The sequence below is a fragment of the Pinus tabuliformis genome, chromosome 3_1 (assembly GCF_031772625.1).
Source record: "Pinus tabuliformis cultivar Carrire ecotype Pingquan chromosome 3_1, CPIR1, whole genome shotgun sequence".
Classification (NCBI taxonomy): Eukaryota; Viridiplantae; Streptophyta; class Pinopsida; order Pinales; family Pinaceae; genus Pinus; species Pinus tabuliformis.
The window spans coordinates 316,032,613-316,054,874 of record NC_142301.1 but is presented as its reverse complement, the minus strand read 5'-3'; positions in this window follow the sequence as shown (position 1 = coordinate 316,054,874).

Genomic DNA, 22,262 nt, shown 5'->3' with positions numbered 1-22,262 from the left:
CTTCCTGTCTACTAACTCTCTCACTAACCCTCTCTCTTTTAAGCCTTTGAGGCTTACAAATTATACATAAAAGGATTCTGTTAACCAATTTTGGTTCAAATCCTGAATAATTTCACCTGAATCCTAAATATCTTAATCTAATCCCTAAAATCATGAAACTAACTCCTAGTTCCTCTAACTCACACACTATTCTTGAAATCTCTCTAAACGAGAAGATTTCATTACAATATCCTCACTTATTATACAATCCTCATAAAAACATAGGAAAATAAATAATTAATCACTCTTTAGGGAATCAGATCCCTTGTAACACAAGACCCTATGCTGACTAAAATGCAATGTTTTTTTTGAGCAGGATGCTCCTGCATCAGTCAGTTCTGAGTTTAATGTAAATTATCATTGATTCTATGTGTATGTAGTGTCTTTATCATTGATTATCTACGGTGTTGGATAATAATATAATATTCTTTGATGTTCTCTATGGTCTTCTCTGCGGCATTGGATAATATTATTTTTTGGTGTTCTCTTTTATGGAAACTCCTCTTTTCTGTTTTTAGGACCGACATTGAATTACGTATAGGATGTCTTGAAGTCTATTTAAGCTTTGTTTAGCTACTTTCCATTCAAACCTTGTCACATCTCACTGGTTACGTCTTGAACATGACACTAATTGGGTTTGCAGTACCAAAAATTGGGTTTGTGATCTTTAATATTATATGGAAACAATTTTTTAATAATATCTGTGGGTGAAAAATAGGTTATCAGAAATGGAAAATAAATAAATAAACTAATGGTTGAAGAAAATTGTATTTTTGAGAGAGGAGATTAAAGAATTAATAGAAACACTAAATAAAAATTTGGCCCTGTACAAAAATAAATTAGACATAAAATTTATCAAAAAAGAAAAGAATAAACTAATTGATCTGGATCGTGAATATAATAAAAGAGTCTTGAATCTTACATTTCTCTGTATAAAAGAGAAGAAATATGAGGAATTAAAAAATAAAACACAAATTGAAACAACTTATTTTACAGAAGCAAGAAGGTTGGCAAATATAATTAAGCATAAAGATACATTGATTTGTGTTAAGATATGTTACAAATTGAAACAACTTATTTTATAGAAGAAAGAAGGTTGAAAAATATAATTGAGCATAAATATAGATTTATTTGTGTTAAGATTAGTTGTAGTGACCATAAAGTTGGTCTACTCAATAAATTTCCAATCCTAAAAGGGACATGAATCTTTATAAATGAGGATCTTATCCTAGTAGACTAAGCTGAATTGAGGAAGGAGGTTCAAAAGGTAAAGGAAGGCATAAAGGGAGGCAAATAGGGAAAAAAAAAACAAAAAAACAAAACAAAACAAAAAACAAAAACAAAAACAAAAAACAAAAACAAAAACAAAACAAAACAACAAAACAAAAAACAAAAACAAAGTGAGAGAATAAATAGGTATTTGGAACGCTCTGAGTCCAATCTTGGAATTGTCGTGGATTTCCATGGTGTAGAGGTCCTATATTAAGTTGGATCTCAGGAGAAATTAGTATTAGTTTTTTAGTTGAAATTAGGAGCACGATGAGTCTAAGGTCCATCACATAGATTGGTTCATTTTGTGGCCAGATTGGAACAAGAAATCCTCTAGCAGAGGAATTAGAGGAATACCTTGTTATATAAAAAAATAGTATCTCTCCTCACACTCGGCTTCATAATACAGACCCCCTCATTTGGTACATTTGAATCAAAATATTTAACATTAATGCTAAGAGGATTTATATCGTAATTTTTTATTTCACGCCTATCAACTATACCTTTTTTTAAAAGAGCAATCTAGATAAGAATTTCCCTTACAATACCTTAAAATAGGATATTCATAGTCTAAGGAATGAAGGTAATATCCTCTTGTTAGGACACTTTAATACTAGAACCATGTCTAACCAAGTTATTATTCTAAGTAATGATTCAAACCCTAATCCTCTTTGGCTAGAGGAGGACCTTAATTTAGCTATTAGATTCAAAATAAACCCTGAATACCTTATCGAGAACTCATTTGGTACCAAGTTAGTAAAACTTTGTAGTCCTCAAGACCTTATAATTTGCAATGGCATAATCAAGTGGTCAATCTCCAACCAAATGACGTGTATTCATGGGATTGGCAGTAGTATTATAGATTATGTGATATATGATATCCTTCTTTCCAACCAAAATATAAACTTTGACTACTCTTACCATGATCCTGACTCTAATCATAGACCTTTATCCTTAATTCTAAACTTTGTCATGCACAACAAGCACATGCATGAGAATTGTGAGTTTCAAATCCACCGAGTAAAATGGATTTCTTCTTAAAGGATTTAAATAGGGAATTACATCTCTTAACTTATAAGGATAACATTGAAAACCTATATGATAATTTTACTAGAACTCTCTTCGCTACCATTTAAATTCTATACTGAGGTGTCATATAAAAAGAATAATAGAACTAACAACCCTTGGTTGTTTGTAAAATTTCTAGAAAAGTGATTATGGATACTCCTAACAAAACCATAAAACTTGATAAGATAAATATGTATAAAGCTCTTATTAAACAAAATAAAAGATAATGTGTAAGTATAAATGAAGAGTAGTTATAACACCTTTCTAAGTTTGACCTTAGGAAGTTTTGGAGGAAAATTATGGCTCGTATAACTAAACAAAATCATTTGATTCCCTTGAAAAACTAGAATATTTACCTTAAAAACCTCTATGAATTCTCGAACACCATGGACACCGTATTGAACGCCCCTATAGAGGATGATTTTTTTCCTTTGGAAGACAACGAGTTTAATCTTAATCAACTCGCTAATGGGAAAGCTAAGGACTTTGAAGGCTACCAAGTTGATATTTTTAAAATAGATGAACCTATCCTCATCATATACATACACAAGCTCTTTAATTTGGCAGTGAAGTAAGGATTCCTTAAGCCTCGAATGCATAGCCTTATTATGTCTATATTTAAGTGTGGGAATAAAATAATTTCCTCTAATTACAGGACTATTATGATAGGCCACATCTTAGCCAAGTTGTACAAGCTTATTTTGGAAAATAAGATTAGCCTTTGGCTTGAAATCCATGGTAAATGCACTAAAGGCCAAGTTGAGCATATGAGATATCACTCAACTTTGGACCATATTGTTACTCTTAGGATAATCGCAGAGGAATATCACAATAATAAAATTGATTTGTTCTATTGTTTTGTTGACTTTAGAAAAACTTTTGACATCATTCCTAAGACAAAGCTATGGAAGAGACTAGAAGAGATAATGGTTCCTCTTGAGTTGAGGGTTGTTGTTAGAAGGTTGTACAAGAATGTTATTTCCAAGATTTAGGACCATTAGGGGTTGGTCAGAACAAATTAAATGCAATATCAGAGTCAAGCAATGGTGTCCCTTATACCCTACCATTTTTGCATATAGATTGATAATCTAGAAGATGTTTGGAAGATATATATTGTGTTGGTCTCTCACTTACTTGTATGGTCATAACTCTCCTCCTTTATGTTGATGATACTATTATTTTTGCAACGATCCATTACGATCTTGGAAAGAAATTAAGAATCCTCCAATATTTTTGCTCCAAGATGGGTATGACTATTAATACCAACAAAAATAAAGTCATGATAATTAAATCCAAAAATATCACTTATGATACTTTCATTTATGATAACAACTCCTTGGAGGAAGTTCCTTCATACAAATATCCGGGAATTGACATCCATAATAAGCTCAATTGAAATTATAACATTGATAAAATGACAAATGGATATTAGAAAGCATATTATGGGCTTGAAAATAAATGTAAGTTAGAAGATCTTTGGATTTGGGATAAAAAATACTCATCTTTGAGACTCTAGTCACTCTTGTTATTTTATATGGATGTGAGGTTTGGGGTTGCAATATATCTAAAGAGTCGTGGAAGAATGTTGAATAGATCCAAAAACAATTTAGAGCCTACAACCTCAAAATTAAAGGAAATGCTCCCTACCCTATCCTCTTGATTGAAGAAAGTCTTCCTCCCATTGAAAGCATGGCTATGACTAGGTACCTTATGTATAAGAATAAGTTATACAACATGGATACCAAGATCTAAAATTACTTCTAACTCTAGCCTAAATTCCCACCTTCGACTTAAGAGAGGGTGGCTTAAGGATTACATATCTTGGATGAACTGTGGGGAATAAAGAAGGAGATCATCTTGTGGAATATGAATAATATTAAAAATATTATTACTTCCAATTTCAAGGAGAAATTGTGGGGCGATAAAGAGTTAGAGGGAAAAACAAATATATTATAAGGAGGTGATAATCCTCAATCTCGAAAACCAAAATTATATTTTTGTCTTGATTAGTGTTAAGAAGAAAATGAACATTCCCAAGATAAGAACTAATTCTTATGAGCTTCATAGTGAAATTAGTCGTTGGTTGATTCCTAAAATTCCATGGGATGAAAGAGTCTATCACCTTTGTGATCCAAAGAGGGTTGAAGATGAAAACCTTTCTCTTAGAATTTCCATTTTATATTCATTTTCAATCTAATTTTCAAAATATTTAAGGTCTGATAGATTTGGGAACACTTCTCTCACTTATTATTTTTTAGCATAGAATAAAATATTAAAGATTTATGATTAATCTTGTACCTTAATCATCATCTCATTTAAATTTATTTTAATGAGATATGCATATTATGAATTATATTTATTTATTTATTTATTTATATGTATAATTTTATTAATAAAAACAACAGTACAATATAACAAATTGAATTTAATGGAATTATTATTTTTATTACTTTTTACTTTTTCTTCTAATTGGGTTGGAATTATGCTTTAATATTATTATTATTATTGTGATTTGATGCAATTTTGGGTTGTAGAGAGTCCCTCGGTGCAATAAAAATATATTTCTTATTAAATTTATTTACAAATTACACGTGTAACATATCTTTCAAATTTAAATTATAAACTTTTTGGTGAACTATCTATAACAATTTCAAATACCAAAATAAATAAATATATAAAATACACATTTATGTTCTCCATTATAGTCTTTAAATTGTAAAATGTAAATTTTAATTTTTATAACGATTTTAATGCAAATTTTACTTTTTATAGTGTTGTTTTTCCCTCTTTCTACTAAAAGTGGTCTATAGCCAAAGATATTTATTTAGGGGTGTGTGCAAATGAATGATGGTCTCTCATGATGCATTATTTTTAAACTTGGAGGAATGATGAGAGGTACCTATTTAATGAATTAGAAGATGGTGTAAGAATATGAAATGTAACCAATGAATTATTCTTTCGAATAGATAATTTGTATTTATAGAAATTGTTTCTAACTATGTGAATTTTGAATTTTCCTATCATTAGTATGTTATATTTCATGCAAAATATAATGCATACATTTGAGTTAGTGCAACCTTTGAGTACCTAAATGATGAAATCTCACTACAAAATTTGCAAATTTTTAGAGAATATATTGTTATTGTGCACAACTATTTTTTCAAAATTTATGAATCTAATTTTATAGTATATTTTTAAATTATGAAACTCATTATATCCTTGAAATTATAAGATCTTCCATTAGTGAAACTTAAAAGGGTCTTAACATTATCAAACAATTTTTTTTAAATTGTAGATCATATCCAAAACAAAATCCCAAATGGCCAAGGCCAAAAAAAATTATAGTAGAGATAAATGAAAGATGTATTCTAAAATTTTAATACATGTCAAGATAAAGTGTATTTAAAATATTGAACACTATTATTATTTTTTGAAATATATATATTTAGAATTTGCACAATTAACTCTATATGTTTATGTAGTTTCATGGACAATGTATTTGTCTATCCTATAGAAAAATAATGTCAAAGATAGAGATATATATACATTTTCTCAAAAAGTGATGCTTTCATGTATTTGCAATCCAAACCTTCTTGTTTGTGATCTTGAACCTATAATTGAAGCAATCAATTCAATGTGCACGTAAGATTCTTGCTAGAAAAAAAAAAAATTAAATTAAATTAAAAAATATGCATGTATATTCCTAGCAGTAGGAACATGTGCCAGTGGATTTCACTTCTTCTACAGATTATTCACCTTCAAATTCTTCCTCTCAATATGAATCTTTAGAAATCAATAGCTTGAGCATTTATGGCTAGGAGATCTTCTACATCATCATTATCTTCCAATTTTTCATATGGACATTCAAAAGCATAATGGCTTATTTTACCACAGTCAAAACATTTGGATAATATCTTACCTTTGAATTTGCTAGATCTACTTATTGACTTTCTTACAAATTTAACTTCTCCTTCATCATATTCATAGCTAGAGTAACCATAGGCTTTGAGACTTTATGTCTTCTTTGAACCTTTGAGAATTTTCCCCTTTGAGTTGACTTCTTTGTTCTTATTTCATATGCAGTATCCATCTTTAAATTCTCCTTATTTGGCATTTCTTCAATGTCACTTCCTTCATAGGTGTTTTCTAGCATATCCCATATTTCTTTTGTTGTTTTACACAGAATCACCTCATTGAACTCTAATTTTGATAGGCCACTCAAGATGGCATTCATGACTTTTTCATTATGATCATTGTCTTTCCTTCCATATATTACGTATTTCCAAGCATTAACACCAAAATACACCAGATATGCCCTCATCCTTTTCTTCTAAACATAGGAGATTTAAATGAAATTTCATGAATAACTATGGTTCCTCTGAGATCTTCCTTCTAATGGCTAAACTGGTTCTAAAGGAACTTGCTCTGATACCAATTATTAGATTCACAATTATACTTTGGTGGGAGTTGAATCGATATAATGACAATTGTTACTTATTTAAATATTCAAACATCATAAAACATCGATCTAATAAATTGAACAATTAACAAACAATATATGTAGAAACTCTTATAGGAAAATGACACAAAAATTCATGATATGAAACATATTGTAGGCATTGACCTACTATTACATCAATTTATAGGCACCAACCTATAGGAGACACCAATCCCCTCTATTGCTTTGTAGAAGCCAACCTACATGAGACACCAATCCCCTCTTATGCTTTGTAGGAACCAACCTACATCAGACACAAATCCCCTCTACTACTTTGTAGGCACCAACCTATAGGGGTAACCAATCTCCTCTACTTCTTTGTAGGCACCAACCTACATGAGACAACAATCCCCTGCGTTTCAATATTTGTAGGCACTAACCTAAAGGAGGCACTAATTCCCTCTGCTACTTTGTAAGCATCAACCTACTTCATTAAGTTGCTTACTTCTTCACAATGTTTGTTAGCTACCTTTGTTTTCACTAAGTATACTTGTAACTTATGCCATCACTAAGTGTGTTAGTTTCTACTACCTTCACCAAGTCTACTTGTTGCTTCTTCCTTCTTCAGGTCTACTTCTTCCAAAACTTATTGCTTTTAGCTTATTTCCAAGAACAAACTTGCACAACGTGTCACATATTCAATTTTGTAAATCTAGTTCTGAAATTTCTATCATAGGTACTTAGAGATCTCTTCTCTGTCTCCTCTAGATTTCATAATCTAAAACATCTCAGAAAGAAAGCTATAGTGAAAATACCAACCTGAATTATTTGAAGCATGTTTAAGGAGTGTTCATGAACGTGAAATTCCTCATATCACATCTTCGAAGTTATAGGAAGGTTTAAATTTTCTAATATATGTACCTTAATATCTCTTCTCTATCTCCTCCAAAAACAATGTTACCGTCTTAATGAGAACTTTACTGAGTTCTTCTTTTTTTTGGAGGTCACATCTAATCATGATTTCCATGCTAATTTTGAAAAGTGATGATGAAATATTACCCTTTTTTCATTTCATGGTTTAAATTCCAACATTTTTTAACCATGGCATTTAAAAACCAAATATCATGATGACGAAAGGCATGAAGAACCAAGTTAAAATGCAAAAGTCATGATGCAACATCACCTTTTTTTTCTTCAGGGTTAAAATTCAAACATTTTTCAATCATTGCATTGAGAGGTGCTCTACAATTCAGTATGGAAACGATGTTGTAAAATGTTATGTAATGATTTATGTAATGTTATGTTGACTTCATCAAATTGTTAAAACTAAAATTAAATGTTTAGGTCATAGACTAGTTAAGATAAGTTAATTAATGAATCCATATAGGTGAGGAAATTTTTATTTATATTTTTAGAGGAGGAATGACCTGTTATAGAGTTTTGTGAACCCAACGTTTTGGACTACTAAGTGAGTCCATCATCAGGGGATGCATCAATAGATTTTAAGATATTAGTGATGTATCCAGGAGCTGTATTTCAGAGTATAAATATGAGGTATGAAAGGAATACTATAAGAAATTTAGTCGGCTCATATCTGATCAGTTTGTTATATATATATATATATATATATATATAAATTTTTGGTCCTTAGCGGAGGAGAGCTCCAGCGACAATGGCGAAACCCTAACCCTAGGTTCTGTGCAGGCACGATTCTAACCATGGCGATGATCGGCCTGAGCGTTGGGTTCACGGATCTCTGACTGGCTGCATCGCGACAACTGCTCACGGGTTTTTTGGCACCTTATTTTACGCTGCGGTCCCCCACCGGTCACTTTGGTGCACAGGTGTCCTACCTTTCCGTTGGGCGGCCCCCTGGTCGGTCCCCTCTGGGACATCTCTGCATCGACAGGCAGTCATGGGCGACGAAGACCTCGTAGACTACGAGGCGGACCCCATGCCTCACCAAGACATCTGGGGGCATACGAAGAGGCCTACTATGAAACCTCGGAGTGTTGAACTGGCCTCTGAGACAGTTGCCTCCTCTCTACAACCGCATCTGCCGCTCACAGGGAAGAAGAAATCCTCTGATTTCATCCTGGCCGACTCTCTGGCCCTTGAATGCCCGCCCCTTTCCCCTGCTACTCTACATTTATTGGGCTCCTGCCTTCAGACCTCGCCTTCCTTCGACTCTCCGCTTCTGAACCCCACTCGCCCTGCCTTACCAAAGCCCCCACCGCCTCCGCCTCCATCGACTTCACTTTCACCCTCCGTCTCATTTATGCCGCAGAACCAACAGGCTTCACCCCGCCCCCCCTTTCTCTTCTCCCGGGCACTAGCTGTATTGGACCTCGCTCCCCGATATGCTCGGGTTGTTTTCACACTCCTCTGCTCCCGGTTCGATCTGCGGGATCCGCACAGCACAGTTCACCGGGTCCGTGTCGTAAACTATTAAAGGACCTCCCCTTTGGCAAGCGCACAGAGAAATTGAAAAAAGGCAGATGCCTTCGAGCTATTGATTCAGACTTCAACATCACCTTTGGGGAAGAAGCACCGTTGCCGAATGTGATGGAAACTGCCCGTAAAGTTCTGGTCGGTAGGGTAAGGGGACGTACCTACTCTGTGGAAAGACTCAAGCTCTGGGTGGAGGAGATATGGGGCACTCTGCTCAAAGAACTTCCTGATATCATGGTCCTCGCGTGGGGCTGGTTCGCATTGCACTTCCATAGGCCTGAATATACTCAATGGATTCTCTCCCAATATTGGCATATCGAGTTAGCACCAGTCATGCTCAAGCGATGGGATCCTTTGTTTGACTCGGAACGTGAACAATTGGGGGCTGGACCCATCTGGGTTCGTCTTCTTGGTCTGCCCATGCAATTTTGGAACCCGTATGTTTTCAAGCGAATTGGGGACACTTTAGGCACTTACCTAGAGCATGACAGATCCTACGAGAAAACGGGAATCAGGACAATGGCCCGTATACTTGTTCATCTTGACACCAGGCCGGGATTGGAGGAGAAAATCACCCTGCATCACAGCCATGTCTCGCGCAAGCAACTGATGGATTACGAAGGTGTACCATTCAGATGTCGAAGATGCCATAAAATTGGTCATCTCTATAAGGATTGCCCACTGAATTCGGGGGTGACTTCCGAGGATACCAAAGGCCCCAGACAACAGCCTACTGTGGATCAAAATATAGGAGTTAATATTCCTACGGAAGGGGAGCAGACTCAACATGAGACTCCATATAAGCTGGCTAGTGAAGGCGCCAAAAAGAACACCAGAAGAAAGGTTTCATCTACACCTGGGCCGCCTCGTACCCGCTCCAAGACTGCGGAGACTGCTCCTGCTCATCCGGGGAAAGAAATTCAACTGCTGACCGGCTCTCGAAAGAAGCGGCGGATCGACCTCTAGGAGATTGGCTGATCGAGGAATACAATCCAGATGGGATGCACAGATTTTTTCATCGACCATATATTGACGGCCTCCTACAGGGGGGCAATGCCCCCATCTAAATTTTTTGCTATGCTATGATACTCATTGTATATAACAGCCACAGTACAGATCGTCCTTTTTGCTATGCTATGATACTCATTGTATATAACAGCCACAGTACAGATCTTGCTTCTGTATAGCGGATACACTCTACAGCTCTGTTTATTTTGGTTTTTTTTGAGACATTGCACATTCTCTGAGGGATACAGATCCATCGTATCTCTGTGGGTCTCTTTTTGATGTAAATTTTGTTTTTTTCTGAGCAGTGGTGAAAACCACACTACAGCATATGCCAATGGCATCAACAACATGTAATTTCTTATTAATAGAAATTATGAATTCTCTTTCTTCGGAAAATATATATATATATATATATATATATATATATATAAAGGATTTACTAACTTATTTAATTGAATATCCAAACTCTAGTGTTCACTAAGTTTGATTTGTTTTTAATTTGAATTATTCCAACTCTTTCTTCTTTTTTCTATATGTTGCTTATAATATTATAATTCATAAATTTATGATTTTATTTTTATTTTTAATACATGACTAGTAATGAAATAAAATTAGAATTGAGAAAATTTTATGTTAAATAGGATGTTCATTTATTTATTTTTATTATTTCTATTTATAATTAATAATTATTACGGATTCTTGATTTTAATTTTTAATAAACTAACTGACATATGTTGAATCTTAAACCATTAAGGATTTAGTTAGTTAAAATCACTAAAATTTATTAGAATATCTAAATTATAGTGTGTTTTAAATTATTTTAATTGAGTTTTTTTTTTTTTTTACTACTTTTGTTTAATCATATGTTACTATAATTTATAAATTATGATCACATTTTTTTTTTTATGATAGAGTTGAGAAATATTTAATTATGAGAATCATTTATTTGTTTGCTTATGTATTTTTATTATATTTTTAACTTACCAAGAGGATGTTAGATAATTTTTATTATGGATGAGAGAATAAATTATTGTAAGGGATATGTGTTAGTCATTGATTCTTTAAAATTTCAAATAAAGGTTTCCAAGTGTTGCTCAGTTTTAATTCGTCATCCCGGTTTAAATTGTTCTTTCGTTTTTCTATTTCAATGGCTTCTTTAATCTTCCTTTTAAGGTAGTGGTCTTCTTTTCTAACTAGTTTGCATTCTTCCATGCAGATATAATGAGAGGAAGAATGAACATGTTCTGCTAAGGCAAATTTTGAGGTCCTTTCTCTTCTTAAGTTAGCAGTGTGTTCTTTAATCCTGATGTTGAAAGACCTTCCAGTTTCACCTATGTATTGCTTTTTGCATGAGTTAAGATAAATTTGAGTTATTCATTTGATGGGTTTACCGATGGTGGTTTACAAGCCCATGGTATTTGTCTATGGTATTTGTCTATGGTATTTGTTATGATGAAGCATACTTAAAGGCCTAGGGAAATCCATTATGGAATGAAAGAGTACCAGCTTAGATCCATATTAACTTTGGACTTGATTCCTCTCGGCACTTGGTAGATCCGAATGGAGTTGTCTTTAGTGCGACTTTTTGGAGTTTCTAATGCTAGAATTTGACGGAAAAATTTGTGGTGAAATCTTGATTTGTGTTATTTAAACTAGTTTTTTTACTGTATATATAGATTCAGAACCCTGGGAAACCTTGAGGGCACTTCTATTGTGTAGCGGTTACCCATCAAACTTGTGATTTCAATGCATTCCTGCCACATTTTAGAGAAATTAGACCGGAAAAATCCACTGGAAAAGCTTCCAAAAAGTCGCACTAATGACAACTCAGATCCGAATTTAAGATGGATCTTAGCTAGTGGCATTAAAGACCAAATATCATGACTACACAAAGCATGAAAAACCATGTGGTGATGCAACATCTCCCCCTTTTTTCTAGGATTAAAATTCATGCATTTTCCAACAATGACATTAAAGACCAAATATCATGACTATGAAAAACACTAAAACTTAACATTTAAAGTTTATTTACCATTCTATCTTTTATTTTATTTTATATTTTAAATGTTTGTTTTTTAAGTGTTTATCTAATTTTTCTAACTTTCTTTGCTTTTTGGGATGAAAATTACAAATTAATTAACATTACAATCTTGACCATTGGTACCATAAAATAAAATTAAAAAAAAAGAAAGAAGAAAAAAGGTCGATTGTGAATCTAAAAGTGGCACTATATAAATTTTATCTAGTTATTAATTTTATTTTATTTTTAATAATTTACATTAAAACAAATTGTGTGTGTGTATACTCGCCTTTTTATTCTAAAAAATATTGAAAAATGTTAATTAAAAAAAAAATTAAATTGTTGTTTAAAAAGCAGGAAATATATATATATATATAGTAAAATACAAAATTGAAAACAATTTAAAAAAAAACAAACAAACAAAATAAAAAATAATAGCAAAAAAAAATTAGAAACAAAAATTTAATAAAAAAAATTAAAAATATTTAATATTTAATATTTAAATATATATATATATATATATATATATAATATAATATAAAATAAAATAAAATGATATATATATATATATATATATATATATATATATATATATATATATATATATATATATATATATATATATATATATATATATATATATATATGTATGTATTTAAAAAAAACATGAAAACATCGTGTTGTGTGTTACAGGGTGGGGGAAGGTGATGCTCGACATTGCCCCTCCGCTCGTGAGGTTGTGCAGTTGATTGCCTTGCTGGCCCTATGGGCGGAGGGGCACACTATGAGCTCACTCAATAGTCATTTTCCCTTTTGCATTTGTTTGTTGGTTATTTTGTTTATTTTACGCTTATTTAACTTTTTTAACTAATGTTTGTCTTATTTATTTTTAATTTGTTTTGTAATTTTAATTTTCTCTTTTTTTCTCTTTTTTTTTAATGGCGATTAATACTTTTGGAAAGACTGTGTATTCAAAAATTGAGTTGTTCAACATTCAAGTGGAAAATCCTATATAGCCAAAATTGAGAGATCTCAAAGCTTGTTTGAAGGAACATATTGTTGACACTACTCATAACCGTATCTCAAAATCAACTATCATTGAACAATCTTTTAAATTTAAGCATCTCATAAGCTTTTACCATACCAAAGCGATAGCCTCTACTCCTTTCCATTCCATCCACCTTATTCGTGAACCCCTTGAAATTGAAAAGAACCCTAATAACTTCAATAGAGAGGACGGTTACAAACTAAGCAATTCTTAGAAATCCCTGATCCACCTTCCTAATCACTAATCTACCGCCCTCCTTTTATTGATTATCTTGGGTTAATTATTATTTTAGTGTTTCCCCCTCCATTTTATAAGTTTGATATTGTTTTGTTTTTCCTATTTCTTTTCCCCCACCTCATCGTCTTTTCCTTTCTCTACTATATATGTGGTGTCATTTCAATTCCTATAACCATTTATTGAAAATTATGTATTTTAATCATTACCCCCCTTTTTATAGGAAGGTTCCCTCGTACTCCATTATATTCCTTATTCTTAGGTTTTATCTTGCCTCAATTTTGTGAAATTTTAATTATTGTTGCAGTTATTCATTATTATTCTCGTATCAATTTAGATTATTTGTCTTCTCCAAATTCTTTGCAAAAGATACTGAATGAAACACAACTGCAACTTCACTGAAAAATAATAATTACAAGAACTGAGAAAATTATGCACACACACACAAATTATCGACACCAATATTTTTGAACAAATGTCCCTCAAAAAACCCCATTGTGGGGAAAATCGGTTATGTGGATGAGGGTTTTATTATTATTTCTTTAACAAATTAAAGATTACATCAACTGCTTTCCTGACACTGGCAATGCTCTGGTAAATTTTACCTACTGGAAAAATCGATCTGGAAAGACAAAGTTTACTTCTACAAAACCTCACGACCTCCTGCCTGCAACTCGCACTAGCTACTCTGAAAATGCATACGGCCTTCCTGGAATGTGCGCAACCTCAAGAAAATTGTTCCTGCAACGTCTTCTTCTGCGTGCAACTCACACCTCCTCCAACAAATTTCTCTGACAACTGGAAATCGAATTGTTGCCCAGTTATGTGCACTGGATAACTCACACTAACTAATGTGGCCTTACTGCAGAATAATTAGTTCCCTTCTCTCGAAATGTTAGAATCTCATGAATATTACCTCCAAAAATCTCTCCTCAATTCTTCCTACTGTGTTGTTGGTATCCCTGTGCCCTTGCTATCAATGCAAATATGTGTCTTGACATGTTCTCTATGTGTTGATGATCTATTCTCCCAGTGTCTGTTGATTTCCTCTTATATTCTCTCGTTAATAAATCAACGATCATGATCTAATCTCAGTCATTGGCTAAGATCATCTTGACCTCTTCTCATGATATTTTTGGAAGTCTATAGAGAAAAATTAATTTACCCCAATTAATACTGATTAATTAAGTTATTTCCCTAAGTTAAACTTAGGAAAATTTATTAATTGCTTAATTAATTTTAATCAAGGCCTTTTTTCACAAAACCTTTTCTAGGTATTGGATAAAATGTGTTCCCTATCCTCATAAACATAATTTGAGACTAGAACACATGTCTGAGCTACATAAACTAACACTCCCTCTTAGCGAGAAAGGTGTTCTGCATAACACCCAACTTGTCTCTGAAGAAGATGAATCTCACCTTCCCCAAAGCCTTCATCTATATATTTTTTACTTGCTCATCTGTAGGTATATACTATAGTTGGACAATCTTCAACCTGCACATGTGGGTCTCTTTGTTGTGTGCCACAAATCCCTCTAATTGTTCAATGTACAGCTCCTCCTCCAATTCATGATTCAGGAACATCGTCTTGACATCCATTTGATGGATTTGCCATCCCATCTGTGCAGATAATGAGATTACGGCTCATATAGAAGTGTATCTGGACACAAGATAACATGTCTCCTCATAATTTATTCCCTCCTTCTGAGAGAACCCTTTGGCCGCGAACCTAGCTTTATATTTCTCGATGCTACCATTTGTATCATGCTTGATATTATAGATCCAATGTCATCCAACCACTGCCCTGTATGTCGATCTGGGTATAACCTCCCACACATCGTTTTGCATGATTGAAGAATACTCCTCAACCATAGCATCCCACCACACCTATTGCTTTGCGGCCTCCTGATAGATGGAAGGCTCACTATCTACCAACTAATTGACCAACGCCATGTAGCTAGTGTACCTCTCTAGTTGTCTCTTCTCTCTCCTACCCATCCTAGGAGTCCCCACAAAATCCTGAGCATCCCTAAGTGTTTTTTAACCTCGTGGTTCCTCATGCCAACAGTGGAGTAAGGAATATCCACCTCCATATCCTCTTGATGTATCTCTAGGATCTATTGCATCTATTGTTCCATGCTTTATGAAGCCTCAGAAGCACTCGCACTTGAACTTGTGCTCGTATTGGTCATTGTACTCGTGCTCTATTGTTGCCCCTGATTATGCTGCTCAACCTAGGAGATTTTGCTTGTTGCTCACTCTAATATTCAGCTACCGGCAATTCTCAACACCTCCTATATGCCTTGTCCTCCATGAACATGACATCCCGCCTAACTATAATCCTCTTGGCTCCTCGGATGAAGATCTTATATGCCTTCGAGGTTTCATTGTACCCAACGAAGTAACCTCTCACTGCAGTTTGATCTAATAACATAGCTACTGATGAAATAGGGACTATTACCTCAAAACGGGTACTCGAGCCCAAAAACCCCAAAAAAACAGGAAAAAAAACCAAAAATGAAAATTGTTTATTCCAGAGCGATGTTTTTTTTAAGGTAAATTTTCAACATTTTTTTTAAATGGAAGTAAAACCCTTTTTTTTAAATGGATTAAAAAAACACCCTAAAAAAAAATTGTTTATTCTAGAATAACAAAAAAAAATCGGGTTATAATTTTGACATTTTTTAGCAATGGAGTTAAAGAAAATATTTGGAGTTTGAAAAACTGTAAAATTCCAACAATTCTCGGACATGATGTTAAAGATAAAATATCATGTCTCGAATCCTGATAATTCCAACTATTTCCATCCATGTTGTTAAAGATAAAATATCTTGACTCTAAAAAACCTTGAAATTGTAATTGTTTTCGACCATAGCATTAAAGATAAAATATCATGACTTAGAAAAACATTAAAATCTTGACAATTTTTCAACCATGCAATTAAAACCAAAGATTATGACTACAAAAAAATCTCAAGTTTTCAAAATATTTCAAGCATGACATTATGAAAAAAAATTATGACAAAAAACTTTAAAAATGAACACCCAAGAGTAATTTATTTTTTAAATGCAAAATATATAGCGATTTTAAAATCTTAGCCTAAGACAACTCGATACATTGCAACAAAAATTTATAAATCAACCATCAAATTGACACGCAGTGTAGGTGAACTCGACCCGTTGTAATGAAAACTTAAAGACCAACCATGAAATTGATACATTGTGGGGGTAGACTCGATTCATTATAATGAAAATTTTAAAATCAACTATCAAATTGCCCATAATGGGATTGGTTTGTTAAACAAGCATCGACACCAACCCTGTAGAAAAAAAAAATGAAAATAAAAACCAAACAAAAAAATAAATGTATAAATAAATAAAAATGAAAAATACAAAAGAAAACAAAAATTCACATAATGAAGAAAAAAAATAATAAATAAATAATACAAAAGAAATTATTTTTTTTAATATTGATAAAAAGAAAAAACAATGAAAAAACACAAAATAATAATAATAATAATAATAAACAAATTTTAAATATTGAAAAATAATAAAAACAATTAAAAAAACACAAAAATATAATAATAAAAAGAAAAAAAAAAATTCAAATATTGAAAAAATAAAATAAAACACAAAAAAATAATGCAAAAGAATTATTTTTTTTAATATTGATAAAAAGAAAAAACAATGAAAAAAAACAATAAAAAATAAAGAAAATTTTACATATTGAAAAAAAATAACAATAAATAAAAATAAAAATAAAAAAGAAAACAAAAATTCAAATATTGAAAAAAATAATAATAATAAAAAAAAAACACAAAAAAATAATACAAAAGAAGAAAAAAAATAATATTATAAAAAATTCAAAAATAATACAAAAATTCAAAAAAAAATGAAGTAAATAAAAAAACATATATTTAAAAAAAACAAAAAAAAATGAGAAAAAAATCAACTGTAAAATATCACATAACTGCCGAAGTAAACAATGTTATGGATCACAAAGTCTAAATTCCTTAATAAAATTAACTTATAAATATAAAAAATTAGACAAAAATAAAAATAAAAATAAAAATTTAAAAAATATCATAAAATAAGTAAAAATAAACCTAATTTAACAAAAAAAAAATTAACAAAATAAAAATAACAACATTTTTTTTAAATAAAAAACATTAAAAAAAAAAAAACATTTTTTAAATACAAAACATTTAAAAAAAAACAACAACAAAAACAATAAAAAAAAATCAAAACAAGACAATTAAAAAATAAATAAATAAAATAAAATAAAATTGGCCACCTTCTCGCCCACGGCGGTGGCGCCGCTTGAGGGTGGCCGAAGAAAAAAAAAATTGTTTAATTTTTTTTATTAATTTTTTAATATTTTTTTGAATTGTTTTTTATTTTAATTTTTAATGGAGTTGTCTTTAGTGCGACTTTTTTGAAGCTTTTCCGGTGGATTTCTAGTGGATTTTTCTGGTTTAATTTTTCTAAAATCCGGCCGGAATTCATTGAAATCACAAGATTGATGGGTAAATCCTGCACAATAGAAGTGCCCTAGGGGTTTTTCATGGTGCTGAATCCATATGATGATGATGATGATGATGGTTGACATCCACTGAGACCAAACTTTGGTTTATCGGACCTAAAGAAACGACTTATTTAGTTTGATTTAAGATTTTATTCCTATGCTCAAAAAGCTTGAAGAGAAGCCTCCCGAGCTCACAGTAATTTTGACAACGTAAAAGGCTAGGAAGGTCAGTATTGCAACAAAGATTTTGAAACTGAGATCTAATGTGGTTGTACACGGGTCACTCTATGAGGAAGTGATTTTCATCCTCAATATTCGTATTCTCACAGAGATGGCAGAACCTTTCCATCCATGGTGTTTTAGGAACTGCCCAACGACCCGTTTCACTATGGAGCTCATGAGAGTTCATTCTAATCTTGGCTATATTAATTTTCTTCTTTGAGCTAGTTAAAACAGAGAGATATTTTTGATCTTCTAGGGTGGGGTTGATGACCTCCTTATAATATCTTAATTTTCTTTTAGTTGCTAAATCTTTCTCACACCACATTTTTTCTTTGAACTTAGAAGTAACAATAACACAAATCAAAATTTTACCTCAATTTTTTCCACTGGATTCCGGCACCCGAAACTCCAAAAAGTCGCACTATACTCAACTCCATTTTTAATTGTTTTGTTTTGATTTTTTTATTTTTTTTAATTGTTTTTTTTTTCTTTTTTCTTTTAATTCAATTTAATTTTTAGTTATGTATTTTTTTATTTTTTATTAAAAAAATGTTTTGTATTTTAAAAAAATGTTTTTTATTTAATTTTTTTATTAATTTTTTTTTAACTTTTGTTTTTAAATTTTTTTTGGTTTTAAATTTTGTTTTTTATTTTTTTTTGTTTTAAATATTTTTTTAAACAAATTATTATTATTATTATTTTTAATGGTTTGGTTTTGTTTTTTTTAATTGAAATAATTTATTTTTTTATTTTTTATTTTTTATGTTTTGTATTTTTTTTTTAAGTTTTTTAACTTAACTTTTTTTAATTAATTTATTTTTTTTTAATTTAAATATTTTTTTTCCTTTTTTTATATAATTTTGTTTAGGTTTTTTTTTTAATTATTATTATGTGGTTGTATTTTATTTTTTTAACTTAAAAAAATCGTTATGGATGTATTTTTCTTTTATTATTATTAATATTCAAATTTTTTTCTTTAAATTTTATATTTTTTATATTTTTTTATTTATTTTTTAATATTTATATTTATTTTTTATTTTTTGTTTAAATTTTTTATTTTTACAATTTAGTTTTGTTTTATTTTTACATTTTTATTGTTGTTTTTTTAGTTTTTATATTTTTTTTATTATTTGAGTTTTTTGGTCATGTATTTTAATTTATTTTTTTATGTTTTATTACCAACATGAAAATCACAAACATTTAAAAAAAATATCCACACTTAATACATTAGAAAATAGTATAAAAAATAAACCCTCTAAATAAAAAGGGTTGATGTTGCATCAACCTTTTTCAAAATCAAGATAAAAATCACTAACATTTAAAAAAGGTGTCCATACTTACTACATCAAAAAAAAAAAAAAAATTGAAGTGTCAAAAATAAACTCTTTAAAAAAATGTGTTGATGTTGCATGAGCACTTTTCAAAATCAAGATGAAAATCATTAACGTTTTAAAAAATATGTTCATACTTGGTACATAAGAAAAATTAAAGTGCTAAAAATATGCTAAAAAAAAGTGTATTCTCGCATCACCACTTTTCAAAATTGGGTGATTTTTTGCTCCCTCAAAAAAACGAGTACCAGTTCATTTTCTCGTTTGATCGGTAACTATGTTCAATTTCCAATGTGTTGAAAATACTGAGAGGGGGCTGAATCAGTATTCCTTAGCAATTAGCACTTTTAAAATTTTTTCAGGGCATTAGTTAATCTTCAATTATTATTAATGTTTATGTAGTAATAACAGTAAATAAAATAACACAGTAGACACAAGAATTTTAGGTGGAAAACCCCTTCCGGGTCAAAAGCAACCGAACGCTTTTCTAATAAATTCTTTAATCTTCAGCCCCAATTGAAATGAAAGCAACAACTTCCTAGAATTCTAGAAAAGCATTCTTCTCCAACTCCCACTGGAAGGACGCCCCAACGCCCTGGTTTCTTCAGTAGTCAACTGAATGGATGCCCCAACATCCTAGACCAACCTACCACCCTGAAGTGTTCACAGGCTCCAACTTGTAGGCGACTTCATGCACCAACCTAGCACCTCCCTGCCACCCTATAATGAATGAAATGAGACAAGAGTGTGGATTCTCGTACCAGGGACAATGATCCACGATACAATATGATTTACAACGATTTTGACTAAATACCCAATCACACTATGACTTGCAACCCAACCATGAAATCGTCCCAACAGAGACTCCTATACCTCCCAATAATGCCTTTTCGACTCTAGGCAGATTGACTTTTTTACAATAATGCCTTTTCAACTCTAGGAAGATTGACTCTTTTACAATAATGACTCTTTTACAACTTTACAATGATGACTCTTGGCCTTGACACTTCTTCACAATATGCAGATGATTGTCATGTCTTCAAAGGATGTCTCGTTGAATCTTGGCCTTGATACTTCTTCACAATATGCAGATGGTTGTCATGTCTTCAAATGATGTCCCGCTGCAATGCCTCCTTTGATTTAATACTTCAACTCTTGAATTCTTGCTTGAAGTTGTAATTGAATCTTCTTCTACTTGCATGCAAAATTTTCTCGGCGAAACCAATCCCAAAACAAAACAAAATACCCTTCAACTTACCTCTACCTGTAAAACACATGTAAGTGCATAATAATGAATAAATACAAATTAACATTACAATGCATACCTGAAGTGTGCTTATCACTTTTTGTTGTTGACTTGTTGCAGCAGTAGAAAAATACTCCCACTCTTGATATAGACCTGGACTCTATGCAAGACTATATCCAAAATTGACCTAAAGATATATACAATAAAAACTGATGACAGACCCTAGACTTGTGATGGATCAAGTTCTAAGTACAACAACAGAGACTATTCCATCAATTGTGACAATACAAGTAACATGAACTTACAACATCATATAGATTTAGCAAACTTGGTGTAGCATCAAGAATATGTAGCATAAAATGTGTAGCATCAAGAATATGACATCCGAAAACCTAATTGTGACATATAGAGACATAGAGATATAACCAAAACACTGTATATACTTACGTTTTCCTGCAAAAACATATGTCAGAGATGATACTCAAAATTCAAATGTAAACACTAATCATACATACCTTGTTGTAGGAGACTTACCCTTGATTGTTGATGTGTGGTCCTTACTGCGATGATCCTTGAATGTATGTTTTTTCTTAGCTTCTAGGAGCTCGATATTGAATCTGTTGTATCTATGTAATTTTGAATCTCCGTGGTCTGAAATTTCGTCCCGTAGTATCCCTCTGAGTCCTCTTTCTAACCCCACAGGTCTGATCAAGATTGGATTCTTCAAGAAAGAGTTATGACCAATCTCCCACGATGACCTGATTATAGACTGGTTCAGCAGAGCGAATTTGTACGAAGTGCCACATGTCATTGTTACGACGTTAGGTCCTAAAACCACTACTCAACAAACTACATTCTGTCCTCTTTCTATGACTATTTACGAAATTTGAATCCAATGCTCAGGGAGAAAGTTTTGACGATTTTCCCAACATCACTTGTTTGACATGGAATTCGAGAGCCTCCAAAAACCCTAACTTCCTCATATCATATATCCAAAAATATAGCGAACCAAAATCTGAAATTTGGTCACAAGGTTCATCAAGATTTCGGCTCAAATGGGTTTTAATTTCAGCTTCTGAAGCTTTGCAAAAAAAAAAAGTTATAGCGAAAATTCCACGATGACATGTTTGAAGCCACAAAATCCCTACAAGAGGAGGATATGAGGGTCATTATTTATATGAACGTCTTGAGTTGAGAGGGTCCTCAACAAGTGAACGTTGGAAGGATTTTAGGAGCGAAAAGAATATTATTAATTATTGAATATTCAACGACCACAACCAATTATGAGTGCCATGCCACAACCCCACAGGGTTTTAGCCCGCTAACTGGGGTTACTAACTTCAAACGCAAATAACTCTCAAACC